Source organism: Schistocerca nitens, chromosome 1, assembly GCF_023898315.1.
Source record: "Schistocerca nitens isolate TAMUIC-IGC-003100 chromosome 1, iqSchNite1.1, whole genome shotgun sequence".
Classification (NCBI taxonomy): Eukaryota; Metazoa; Arthropoda; class Insecta; order Orthoptera; family Acrididae; genus Schistocerca; species Schistocerca nitens.
This window is the reverse complement of record NC_064614.1, coordinates 1,200,506,126-1,200,520,516: the sequence shown is the minus strand read 5'-3', so window position 1 is coordinate 1,200,520,516 and position 14,391 is coordinate 1,200,506,126.

The window sequence follows — 14,391 nt, the reverse complement described above, 5'->3', positions numbered from 1 at the left end:
TTAGGCACATTACTCGTTTCATAATGTCCGCCTGTGTAGCTGCGTGGTTGCCTCCCATGCAAGCGGGCCCGGGTTCGATTCCCGGTCGGGTTGGAAATTTTCTCCACTCGTGGACTGGCAGTTGGCGGCCGAACTTCCCCGAATGGTGCCTTCCGGCCTACGACGCGATACGCCCATTTAATTTTTGCCTTTCATAATGCTTACTTTCGTCATCAGGTGCGATACGATGCATAATTTAACTACGTTGGAACCATGCAAAGAAACGCATTTCACTGCGAGATTTCAAGAGGTGTCACTGATAATCCACGCTGTTTGCCCATTTCTATGATTAGTTTAGGTCCAATGCATCAGCTTGCTGCACTTCATAATGGGAGTTAACCTTCACAAACAAATAAGTTAAGTCACTGTACATTTATAGTAGCTCAAATTCGAACGGCATCTCTACATACAGCAAACACATATACCCCTATCACATTATTGTTGTTATCGTTATCTTCAATCCAGAGACTGGTTTGGTGCAATTTTCCACGGTAGTTTCCCTGTGCAAGCCTTTTAATCTTTGCATAATTACTGCATCTTCATTAAGTTGAATCTTTTTGCTGCAACGAAGCCTTGATCTCCCTCTACAATTTCTACCCTTCACACTTTCCACAATTACCAAAATAACTGTTTCTTGATGCTCTAGGTGTGTTCTAGCAACCTATCCCTTCTGTTAGTCAAGTCGAATTATCAGTTTCCTTCCTTCCCAATTCGATACAGTAATTCCCTGATACTTATCCGATCTACATGGAGGATTCTTACGCAGCACGACATTAAAAAGCTACTACACTTATCTCGAATTTATTATTTATTGTCCACGTTCCGCTCCAATATAAGGCTACGCGGCAAATACTCCAAAATATATTTCATAACAATTTCCTTTATGTTAGAATGTAACGTATATCTGCTTTTCAGAAATGCTTTCTTCCTATCGTTAGTCAGTGCTACTGTCGTCGTCAGCTACTTCGTTGCACAAAGCAAAACTCTTCTTCTGCTTTTAGTATCTCATTTATCAATTTAATGCCCTCAGCATCACACTGTTTAATTCGACTACGATCAATTATTCTTGATCTGTTTTTGTTGGTGTTCATTTAACAACATACTTTATACTAGGTTCTCAGTCCTAAGGTGCCTTGCCACGGTTCGCGCTGCTACTCTCGTCGGAGATTTGCTACTCTCGTCGGAGGTTCGAGTCCTCCCTCGGGCATGGGTGTGTGTCTCGTCCTTAGCCTAAGTTATATTAAGTAGTGTGTCACCCTAGGGACCGATGACCTGAGCAGTTTGGTCCCATAGGAACTTATCATAAATTTCCAAATTTTTTTTTGTTCAGTCCTATTGATCTTTCAAGTCCCTTACCATCTCCGACTGACTTACAAGGTCACTAACTAAATCCGTCGATAAAGACCTCAGAAGGCCCAACGATAGCGACCGACAGCCGTGACATCCTCAGCCGATAGGAGAGGCACGTAGGTACCACACAGCTCTCCGGCCGTTGTTAGTTTTCGTTATCAGAGCCTATATTTCTCAATCAAGTAGCTCCTCAAAGGGCCTCACAAGGGCCGAGTGCAACCTCCTTGTCAACAGCGCCCGACAGACCCAGACGGTGGCCCACCCAAGTGCTAGGCAAGCCCGACAGCGCTTAACTTCGGTGATCTGACAGGAACCAGTGTTACCACTGCGACATGGCCTTGGCTTATAATGTCACTGACAGACTTAAGTGGTTTGATTTCTTCTACGTTAACGGTATTTCATTTCCAAATTGGTTTTCTATACTGCTCGCTGTACGTACAGATTGAATAACACGAGGGACAGGCTGCAACCTTGTCTCACTCCCATCTGAACTACGGTGTCCATCTCATGTCCGGCTCATATAGCTGCAGTCCGATTTCTGAACAAGTCGCACTCTGTATTTTGCTCATGTTAAAATCAGGTTTTCAAAGAGTGTATTCAAGTCAATATTTTCCAAAGATCCACTGCCTTCAGTGCAGACGCAACGTTCGACCTCCAGCGGGAATCTCAAACTAGCGAGCATGAAGGACGTGGTCGGGGACTGCAGACAGATGACGCTAAGTTGGAGTTAGTGATGGGAACAACCGAATGAAAACAATCGTTTCATTCGGTTGCTGGAAAATCATCGACTACCTCGGTTGTAGTTACATGTATCAGTTTTCATTCTTTCTCTTGAATGAAACTCTGTGGGAGCATCCGAATTTTCGCATCCCGCCTGGATAGGCGGTGCGTGGATCTGCTCCTGTGAACTGCTTCTGTAATATAGGCCGAGAGTGAAGGAAGCGAGTAGGAGCAGGAGAGGTGAAGGAATTCGGCACTGCATGTAACTTTAACGCTTTAGTCAAAAAACACAAGCAAATATCAAATGCTTACATAACTCTGGCTAGGATGCGCACGTAGGTGTGAAACCGTAGTCCGTGTCTAATCCTGTAATGTTAGAATGACTGTTCTGTATAATCTCAAAACTAACAAATACATGTTGCAGTCCAAACTTTAACTGAACGTAACTAATACAGTCTCAATAGCAAGCTAGCCCACTCGGTAGTAGAAGCGATATTTCCAGGCCGTCTGCTCCTGATGAAAAGGACCGAAATCAAGACGGCACTCCCTGAGTTCCACAGCGTCAGCCAGAGGGTGCTGTGGTCGGCGTAGCTAGTCTTCTCTCGTAGTGCCAACTTATGAGAGCGTGCACCTACGTTGTGGCATCGTAACTATTGACGCCACACGAATCAAAACAATCGATTCAGTCGGTTGGACTACTCATTCATTCTTCTGAGTGAAACCAGTCTGTGGGAGCAACCGAATGAAAACAGTCGTTCAGTTGGTCCGTCTAGTCATTCATTCTTTTGAATGCAACAAGTATACAGGGGCAACCGAATCAAAACAATCGTGTCAGTCGGTTGTGGTTCTACCTGTTAGTTGGATTATTATTTATTTACTGTTCTCGAATGAAAGCAGTCAGCAGCAGCAATCGAATGAAAAGATTTTACAGCGTTGTAGCTTTGCATATTGAATGAATTATTCATTCTTTCTTTTTAAGTGAAAACAATCAATAGTTTTTCTGTCGGTTGAACCATGTGTCCATTCTTCTAATTGGAACCACTCTTCAGAGTTTTAGATGACCGAGCTACCCATTTATTCTTCAGCCTGCAATAATTTAATTAGTTGAACTAAAGCAGTGCTACATTGTAATGACAGAGGGTGGTCCTAAATGAAAACGTGTCTCAGGTGTATGCCAAAATTAAAACAAGAAGTATACATGAAACTTCCTGGCAGATTAAAACTGTGTGCCGGACCAAGATTCGAACTCGGGACCTTCGCCTTTCGCGGGCAAGTGCTCTACCATCTGAGCTACCCAAGCACGACTCAGGGCTCGTCCTCACAGCTTTACTTCTGCCAGTACCTCGTCTCCTATCTTCCGAACTTTACAGAAGCTCTTCTGCGAACCTTGCAGAAGTAGGACTCCTGACAAAAAGGAGTCGGGTAGCTCAGATGGTAGAGCACTTGCCCGCGAAAGACAAAGGTCCTGAGTTCGAGTCTCGGTCCGGCACTCAGTTTTAATCTTCCAGGAAGTTTCATATCAGCGCACACTCCGCTGCAGAGTGAAAATCCCATTCAAGTAGTATACATGTTCATTTAATTATATACCGAATGGAGTAATTTTTCTTTTCATCATTTAAAACTGATTCATGTATTTTTGTGGATTAAATTGTTACAGCTGCCATTAATGCATAACTAATTAACCTGACGTATCGCTGGGGATGGGCTGCCATCACTAAAATTGCCGACGCCAGACAAAACCTTCGAAAACCCCGGACATCTGGGTCAAATCAGTTTGTTTTCTCGGACACAGGCAGTCTGCAGACGATAGGTTGGTCAATGGCCACGATGTTGTGAAGGGTGCGGGGATAAGAGAGGGGGAATGTTTTCTCGCTTGCGTTTCAGTGCCGACAAAGCCAGCGGGCGCACGCCTCCATCCGATCAGCGGCTATAAATTACACATGAGAGTGACAAGGATTTGTGATAGCACATCATAGAGACGTTCATGCTCAGACGTAGTACTAATTTGCAATAAGGAATATGAAAATAAATGAAATCAGTTTTATATAGCTCTGTGAGTAGAAGACAAATGTCAAGATATTCAGCTGTCTGGCGGGTGGGGTGGGTTCGTATGCGATCGCCCGTTGTCGACGGCTTCTCATTGTCGGCGGCTTCTCATTGTCTCAATAAAGAAGTGTAGAAAATACAGGGTGTTCCAAAATTGTCTTATAACTTTGATCACAGTATTTCAGGAATGGGGATAGGTAGAAAAGTGCGATATGCGGCATAATGTTCATACATATTTTCTACAGCCAAATTCGTGACACATTAAAACAATCTGATACTGCAGAAAAGTCTTAATTGAATGTAATAAATGCAAACTATCACTTTAATTTGTTACAAAAAGTACATTAATTTATATTTTACTAGAACCTTCTAACATGAAGGAGTGCGAGCAGATATACAGTATTCATCAGTGCTGTAAATTTTGTTCAGTATGTCTGTATTCTTCAACAGCATTATGAAAAATTCAAGTTTCATCGTAATTCACTCTAGTTATTAACATTGCTATCGTAGCTTCTACAACAAATTTTCTTCAGTCACTGCTCCATACATTATTCATTTGGTAAAATACCTATTCAGTAACAGCATATAATTCGGGGTAAATCGTTTCATAGGTGTTAAATACAGATCAAACAGATGTCACGAATTACTTTCGAAAAACATTCGGGATAGAGCTAGGAAACTCGTGACTGTCATGAAAAAAGGGGGACGGAGGCACGGATGGTCACCTCAAATCTGTGCGCCGTCTGTAGCACACAGGTTATCGAAGCGATATTCCAGTTCCTTGTGCGGCCTAGGATGTCCTCATGTGCTATTGCTGCTCTGATGCGAACTCATATTTCGTGCACGTCCCGTCCGAAGAAAAAAATTTAATGGGTTTCCGCAGGACCTGGGTGTCAGATCTGGTCTATACCAACCATTCCACATATTGTGTCAACTGCTGGAGGGTGGCCATTCAATAACTAACATGGGAAAATAAGAAAAAAATCAGCTTTAGGTGTGTGTGAACATTATGCACTAACCGCACCTTTCTACCTATTCCCATTTATAAAATATACGTGATCAAAGTTGCAAAGATCATTTTCGAACATACTGTATGTGTATAGACGAGCGTCTAAGGGTACATACTGTTGCGTTTCTAATAAATTAAAACGAAGGAACTATCTGTGGTTCGGTCCTCCTTTAATGAATTTTAATTAAGGTTTATTAAAATCTTTTTCCATTCAATCGAATTTCCACAGAGACGAAGAAAGGTCCAGGTTTACCGTGGACAGCTGTATAAAATACCTCCAGCACGTCTCTGGCCGCCTTCAAAATTAGGACCGATCCGGGGAAATCTGGGAGTATTGAGCCCTAAACGAAGATTTAAAGATGAGCGCAACGGTTTCCTTAATGATGTATACTGAAGAGCCAAAGAGACTGCTACACCTGCTTAATATCGTCTAGGGCCCCGCGAGCACGCAGAAATACCGCAACACGACGTGGCATGGACTCGAGTAATGTCTAAAGTAGTGCTGGAGGGAACTGACACCATGAATCCTGCAGGGCTGTCCAAAAATCCGTAAGAGTACGATGATGATAATGATGATGATGATGTTTGGTTTGTAGGACGCTCAACTGCGCGGTCGTCAGAGCTCGTACAAAGTCCCAATTTCTGCACAGTCCATTTCCTCTTCACTGTCCAATCTAGTCACTTTCACAAATGATGATGATAATGATGAATGATGAGGACAACAAAAACACCCAGTCCACGGCAGAGAAAATCCCCAACCCGGCCGGAAATCGAACCCGGGACCCTGTGATCCAGTGGCAGCAACGGTAGCCCGTAGTCCACGAGCTGCGGACATAAGAGTACGAGGGGGTGGAGATCTCTTCTGAACAGCACGTTGCAAGGCATCGCAGATATGCTCAATACTGTTCATATCTGGGGAGTTTGGTGGCCAGCGGAAGTGTTTAAATTCAGAAGAGGGTTCGTGGAACCACTATGTAGCAATTATGAATGTTTTGGGTGTCGCACTGTCCTGCTGGGATTGCCCAAGTCCGTCGGAATGCATTACGGACATGAATTGATGCAGGTGACCAGACAGGATGCTTACGCACGTGTTTTCCTCCAGATTGGTATCTAGACGTATCAGGGATCTCTTATCACTCCAATTGCACACACCCCGCACCATTAAAGAGCCTTCACCAACTTGAACAGTCCCCCGCTGACATGCAGGGTGCATGGATTCATGAGGTTGTCTCCATACCCGTACACGTCCATCCGCTCGATACAATTTGAAACGAGACTCGTCCGACCAGGCAATATGTTTCCAGTTTTCAATAGTCCAATGCCCGTGTTGGCGGGCCCAGTAGAGGCGTAAAGCTTTGTGTCGTGGTACACGAGTGGGCCTTTGGCTCCAAAAGCAATTATCGATGATGTTTCGTTGAATGGTTCGCACTCTGACACTTGTTGATGGCCCAGCATTGAAATCTCCAGCAATTTTCGGAAGGATTGCGCGTCAGTCATCGTTGGTTCCGTTTTGGACGATTTTTTTCCTTCCGCTGCGATGTCGGAGATTTGATGTTTTACCAGATTCCTGATATTCGAGGAATGGTTGTACAGGAAAATCACCACTTCACCGCTACCTCGGAGATGCTGTGACCCATCGCTAGTGCGCCGACTATAACACCACGTTCAAACTCTCTTAAATCGTGATAAACTGCGGTTGTAGCAGCAGTAACCGATCTAACAACTGCACCAATCACTTGTCTTACATAGGCGTTGCCGACCGCAGCGCCGAATTCTGCCCGTTTACATAACTCTGTATTTTAATACGCATGCGTATACCAGTTTGTTTGGCTCCTCAGTGTTTGAAAAGGGAATATGTTTTATGGACAATGTGTGATGATGTCCACACAGCCAAAATCATTTGAATACTTAGTAATTTATTTGTGTGGATAGTTCATTTTGTACGGAAAATTACGTCACCAGATACATTTTTAATTTTACAGGTAGTGTCATAGCTATTAAAATTTCACAAGCACAAATTTTCAGGGCTTTGAATGACGTTACCAGGGTGTATGGGGCTAGTTCAAAATGGCTCTGAGCACTATGGGACTCAACTGCTGAGGTTATGAGTCCCCTAGAACTTAGAACTAGTTAAACCTAACTAACCTAAGGACATCACAAACATCCATGCCCGAGGCAGGATTCGAACCTGCGACCGTAGCGGTCTTGCGGTTCCAGACTGCAGCGCCTTTAACCGCACGGCCACTTCGGCCGGCTGTATGGGGCTAGGAGAGATCGTTTAATATTTATTTGCCCGCTGTAAAACGGTTATGTTAAAAAGTTTCTCTATTTAAATAGTGATTTTATGCTTTTTTGTCCCATGTGTATGAAATTTTTCAACTGATTTAAAACGTTTTGATGAGATTACAACAGAGACATTTGGTAAACTTCCTCATTTATATACACACAACACTACAGTGCAGCATCAGATATTAAATTTTTGAAACCAACAAAATTGGTATTTAATGCCACAAGTACGAAAATTCGTATTTCAGTAAGTATATACATACATTTAAATATACTTAATTTTTAGAAATATCGTTTCATTCACATCTCTTCGATGTAGGATATTTTATTTGTCTCTAAGAAAGTTGTCAAACCCACTCATGGTTCATGTATAACCGAAAAGGCTGAAAAGATGTAACTAAAGTCACTCAGACACGGTTATTGAGTGAAAACATTAACGTAACGGCCGCAACTGACGGAGACTTGTTTCAGTCGGTTGTCTCGCATTTCGTGAAACCAGTTAAACCCAGTGAGTGAAAACAATTATATAGCTGACATGGTCGCAGAGACTAGTTTCATTTGGTTGTTTCATTCGACTGAAAAAGCCGAACAAGCGAAAATACAATCGGCTGACCAATCGATTGTTAAAAACAGTCGATTGTCCCATCACTAGTGGAAGTTTTTTTTAGCCGGTGAGCGTGTCGAGACAGTCTGTGCATTTGCTGTAAACGCTGTGTGGCTTAGTGGATTGCGCAATTGCCTCGTAAGTGGGAGATCCTGGTTTCGAGTCCCGATCCGGCATACAGTTATTACACTCTTGGCCGCTGATTCAATACAAAGTCCAGAAGCAGCTGATGTCATTAGTTCCTTCCCTTTCCTTTTCTGTTTGCTCTATCCACCTTCAATTTATCTTATATATTCTCTTCTGTTTTTGCTATACATGTGGCGTATTGGCGGCTGTCATTATTACCTTCTTTATTTATTTCCTCTCACGGGTATACTCAACCAGAAGCTTGAGGGACAGCTGCCCCTCACCCTCCTTTCCGTCCCCCCTCTCCCACCTCCACGGAATTCATATTATGATCCGCCACAGAGACAGAGAGACAGACATCCGTTTGACGAAAGGCGAACCGCGTAATGAATACTGGATAGTAACAAGTGAAGTGTACGCAGAACAATTTGTCGTGAAATGTCAAAATTATTTCCCCTCCCCCCCCCCCCTCCCAGCCACATCAACTAACTCTCATTCGAGGGACCCTCTTGACTTCTTCTGTATTACCCCTAAAGTTTTTGCTTAATCCATAGGTCACTGCGTTAGAGAATTCTATTTCGCCTCATTCCGTCCTAAATGCTCAGTATTCCATTTATTTGTATATTCCTTTATCCTCCCGTGCACCACCTACCGGGTTATCAGTAGAGTCTATGTCCGCTTATGGGTAAGCTTTGCACTCCAGAATTTGACATATAAATTTTTATCTAATAACAAAAATTGATATATCCTTGTGTTTTCTAAGCGTCCCTTCTTTCCAAGTATGTTTACTGAAGAGTTCATATCCATTTCTACCCACCATCTTTTAAACACTACAAAAGTAGAAAATTTTCTACGGAATAGAACGAGTTGTCAAGGAGAAAGGTTTTCAATTTGCTTTCAAATATAACTTGCTGATTGTCAGACATTTTATATCACTGGGTAAGTGAACAAAAATTTTGGATGCAGAATTGTCTAGGCTTTTTGTGCTAAAGACAATGGGGTGCACCGAAGCTGTTTTTTCTCGTGATGCTGTAATTACTTACATCATTGTTCCTTTTGAAGTGCAGTGGATTATTTACTACAAATTTCATGGGGCAATTAGTACACCGTATAGCAGTAGTCAGAATGTCTAACTCCTTAAACACACGTTTACAAGATGACAGTAAAGGAGCACCGCATATTACTCTTACAGCACATTTTTGAACAATGAGGACTTTCTTTTTTCAAGTTGAGCTATCACAGAACATTATTGTACAATAGTAGTTGGTATTGGTCTACTGTAGTTTCAGGCCTCAGAAGAATAATTCGGTGGTTGCATTTCTCATGAAAACTCATCCTGTTACTTAATTTCCTGTACACAACGATGCCGACGTCTATTACACCATTCACTGATACCGTTGTTCTCACCTGACACTCATCCGACCAGGAATTTCTTGTCTTTCTTTAAATTTCACATCATTTCAGCATGCTCAACTCCTCCAAGGGCTTTATATTCATATGTGACATCCCCCCCCCATGAACCATGGACCTTGCCGTTGGTGGGGAGGCTTGCGTGCCTCAGCGATACAGATAGCCGTACCGTAGGTACAACCACAACGGAGGGGTATCTGTTGAGAGGCCAGACAAACGTGTGGTTCCTGAAGAGGGGCAGCAGCCTTTTCAGTAGTTGCAAGGGCAACAGTCTGGATGATTGACTGATCTGGCCTTGTAACAATAACCAAAACGGCCTTGCTGTGCTGGTACTGCGAACGGCTGAAAGCAAGGGGAAACTACGGCCGTAATTTTTCCCGAGGGCATGCAGCTTTACTGTATGATTAAATGATGATGGCGTCCTCTTGGGTAAAATATTCCGGAGGTAAAATAGTCCACCATTCGGATCTCCGGGCGGGGACTACTCAAGAGGATGTCGTTATCAGGAGAAAGAAAACTGGCGTTCTAAGGATCGGAGCGTGGAATGTCAGGTCCCTTAATCGGGCAGGTAGGTTAGAAAATTTAAAAAGGGAAATGGATAGGTTAAAGTTAGATATAGTGGGAATTAGTGAAGTTCGGTGGCAGGAGGAACATGACTTCTGGTCAGGTGACTACAGGGTTATAATGCAGGAGGTAATGCAGGAGTAGGTTTAATAATGAATAGGAAAATAGGAATGAGGGTAAGCTACTATAAACAGCACAGTGAACGCATTATTATGGCCAAGATAGATACGAAGCCCACACCTACTACAGTAGTACAAGTTTATATGCCAACTAGCTCTGCAGATGACGAAGAAATTGAAGAAATGTATGATGAAATAAAAGAAATTATTCAGATAGTGAAGGGAGACGAAAATTTAATAGTCATGGGTGACTGGAATTCGAGTGTAGGAAAAGGGAGAGAAGGAAACGCAGTAGGTGAATATGGATTGGGGCTAAGAAATGAAAGAGGAAGCCGCCTGGTAGAATTTTGCACAGAGCACAACTTAATCATAGCTAACACTTGGTTTAAGAATCATGAAAGAAGGTTGTATACATGGAAGAACCCTGGAGATACTAAAAGGTATCAGATAGATTATATAATGGTAATACAGAGATTTAGGAACCAGGTTTTAAATTGTAAGACATTTCCAGGGGCAGATGTGGACTCTGACCAAAATCTATTGGTTATGACCTGTAGATTAAAACTGAAGAAACTGCAAAAAGGTGGGAATTTAAGGAGATGGGACCTGGATAAACTGAAAGAACCAGAGGTTGTACAGAGTTTCAGGGAGAGCATAAGGGAACAATTGACAGGAATGGGGGAAAGAAATACAGTAGAAGAAGAATGGGTAGCTTTGAGGGATGAAGTAGTGAAGGCAGCAGAGGATCAAATAGGTAAAAAGACGAGGGCTAGTAGAAATACTTGGGTAACAGAAGAAATATTGAATGTAATTGATGAAAGGAGAAAATATAAAAATGCAGTAAATGAAGCAGGCAAAAAGGAATACAAACGTCTCAAAAATGAGATCGACAGGAAGTGCAAAATGGCTAAGCAGGGATGGCTAGAGGACAAATGTAAGGATGTAGAGGCTTATCTTACTAGGGGTAAGATAGATACTGCCTACAGGAAAATTAAAGAGACCTTTGGAGAAAAGAGAACCACTTGTATGAACATCAAGAGCTCAGATGGAAACCCAGTTCTAAGCAAAGAAGGGAAAGCAGAAAGGTGGAAGGAGTATATAGAGGGTCTATACAAGGGCGATGTACTTGAGGACAATATTATGGAAATGGAAGAGGATGTAGATGAAGATGAAATAGGAGATACGATACTGCGTGAAGAGTTTGACAGAGCACTGAAAGACCTGAATCGAAACAAGGCCCCCGGAGTAGACAACATTCCATTGGAAAAAAATGGTTCAAATGGCTCTGAGCACTATGGGACTTAACTACTGTGGTCATCAGTCCCCTAGAACTTAGAACTACTTAAACCTAACTAACCTAAGGACATCACATACATCCATGCCCGAGGCAGGATTCGAACCTGCGACCGTAGCAGTCGCGCGGTTCCGAACTGCGCGCCTAGAACCGCTAGACCACCGCGGCCGGCCATTCCATTGGAACTACTGGCGGCCTTGGGAGAGCCAGTCCTGACAAAACTACCATCTGGTGAGCAAGATGTATGAAACAGGCGTAATACCCTCAGACTTCAAGAAGAATATAATAATTCCAATCCCAAAGAAAGCAGGTGTTGACAGATGTGAAAATTACCGAACTATCAGTTTAATAAGCCACGGCTGCAAAATACTAACGCGAATTCTTTACAGACGAATGGAAAAACTAGTAGAAGCCGACCTCGCGGAAGATCAGTTTGGATTCCGTAGAAATACTGGAACACGTGAGGCAATACTGACCTTACGACTTATCTTAGAAGAAAGATTAAGGAAAGGCAAACCTATGTTTCTAGCATTTGTAGACTTAGAGAAAGCTTTTGACAATGTTAACTGGAATACTCTCTTTCAAATTCTAAAGATGGCGGGGGTAAAATACAGGGAGCGAAAGGCTATTTACAATTTGTACAGAAACCAGATGGCAGTTATAAGAGTCGAGGGACATGAAAGGGAAGCAGTGGTTGGGAAGAGAGTAAGACAGGGTTGTAGTCTCTCCCCGATGTTATTCAATCTGTATATTGAGCAAGCAGTAAAGGAAACAAAAGAAAAATTCGGAGTAGGTATTAAAATCCATGGAGAAGAAATAAAAACTTTGAGGTTCGCCGATGACATTGTAATTCTGTCAGAGACAGCAAAGGACTTGGAAGAGCAGTTGAACGGAATGGATGGTGTCTTGAAGGGAGGATATAAGATGAACATCAACAAAAGCAAAACGAGGATAATGGAATGTAGTCGGATTAAGTCGGGTGATGTTGAGGGTATTAGATTAGGAAATGAGACACTTAAAGTAGTAAAGGAGTTTTGCTATTTGGGGAGCAAAATAACTGATGATGGTCGAAGTAGAGAAGATATAAAATGTAGACTGGCAATGGCAAGGAAAGCGTTTCTGAAGAAGAGAAATTTGTTAACATCGAGTGTAGATTTAAGTGTCAGGAAGTCATTTCTGAAAGTATTTGTATGGAGTGTAGCCATGTATGGAAGTGAAACGTGGACGGTAAATAGTCGGGACAAGAAGAGAATAGAAGCTTTCGAAATGTGGTGTTACAGAAGAATGCTGAAGATTAGATGGGTAGATCACATAACTAATGAAGAAGTACTGAATAGGATTGAGGAGAAGAGGAGTTTGTGGCACAACTTGACCAGAAGAAGGGATCGGTTGGTAGGACATGTTCTGAGGCATCAAGGGATCACAAATTTAGCATTGGAGAGCAGCGTGGAGGGTAAAAATCTTAGAGGGAGATCAAGAGATGAATACACTAAGCAAATTCAGAAGGATGTAGGTTGCAGTAGGTAGCATGGAGAGTTGCATCAAACCAGTCTCAGTACTGAAGACCACAACAACAACAACAACAAGTTTATGTGCACATGTAGCCATGATGATTGCGACTTAGACCAAGCAGAGTATTTTTGTGGTGGAGCCGACTGATTTTCTGCGCATGTGTGACGCTGTGACGTCATCTGTTCTATTTGGGTGTCCATACCCAGCCAAGTACAGTGTCGCCGCGGTAACTGTTTCGTACGAACAATCCCCCAGTGTCCTTGGTGAAGCAAATGCAACATTTCTTTTTGCAAAGCTTTGGGGATCAACACATGTGACTGTCCACTGTCATTTTGAACAAGAATTAGATCTTGCTTTATAGGGAGGCTATGCCGACGTGCAAAATATCGGCGCACTACAGAGTCCTTTATGCTATGCAATGAGCGAGGCCAAGGTGTGCAAATGTATTTTAGCAAAATTTTCAGATCGGAACGAGCTCCCGTGGCCTGTGCAATTTTCCTATGGTTCAGAGAAAAGGACTGAAGCAATTCAGAAAAGTGAGCATCGATATGACAACATGATGCAGCAGAAGCGTCAATGTCGGTATCAGGGCCAATCGAAAGTCGTGAAAGTGCGTCCGCATTACGATGTTGATCTGTCGGACGACACACAATCTCGTACTGGTATAGAGACAACAACAAAGCCCATCTACGCAGGAACCGGCTTCATCGGATGAAACAACGATTGCGATGGCTTTGGGGACACCATACACAATAGCCAATGCCTCTTTCTCTATTCGTGAATAGTGACACTGAGCTCTGGACAACACTTCTGATGGGAAAGAAATAGGTCTGTAGTTATCACCAAATCTGCGCGAAAGCACTGCACCGATTCCGTAAGAGGAAGCGTCAACTTGCAACACAGCTGGTTTGTCAGCATAAATGTGAACCTCGCATCGATCGTTGAGGAATGCGTCTTTAAGTTTTTGAAAAGCTTCTTGGCACTCATATGTCCAAACAAAGTGGACATTCTTGCGACGTAAGCGATGCAGTGGAGCTGCCATTTGTGCAGCATTCGGTATGAATCATTGCGAGGAACTTCCAGGTCACGTATGTCTAACAAATGTGACTGAAGAGGATGTACACCTTGACTGTTTATGACATGACCAAGGTACTGTAACTTAGGTTTAAAAAAATCACACTTGTCCGGTCTACACAATAGTCTTGCATCAGATAACAGACGACACAAAGCGCGCAAATTTGCAACGTGTTCTTCAGGTGTACGACCTGCTACGGCAATATCGTGCAAATAATTTGAACAGTTTGGTACTTGA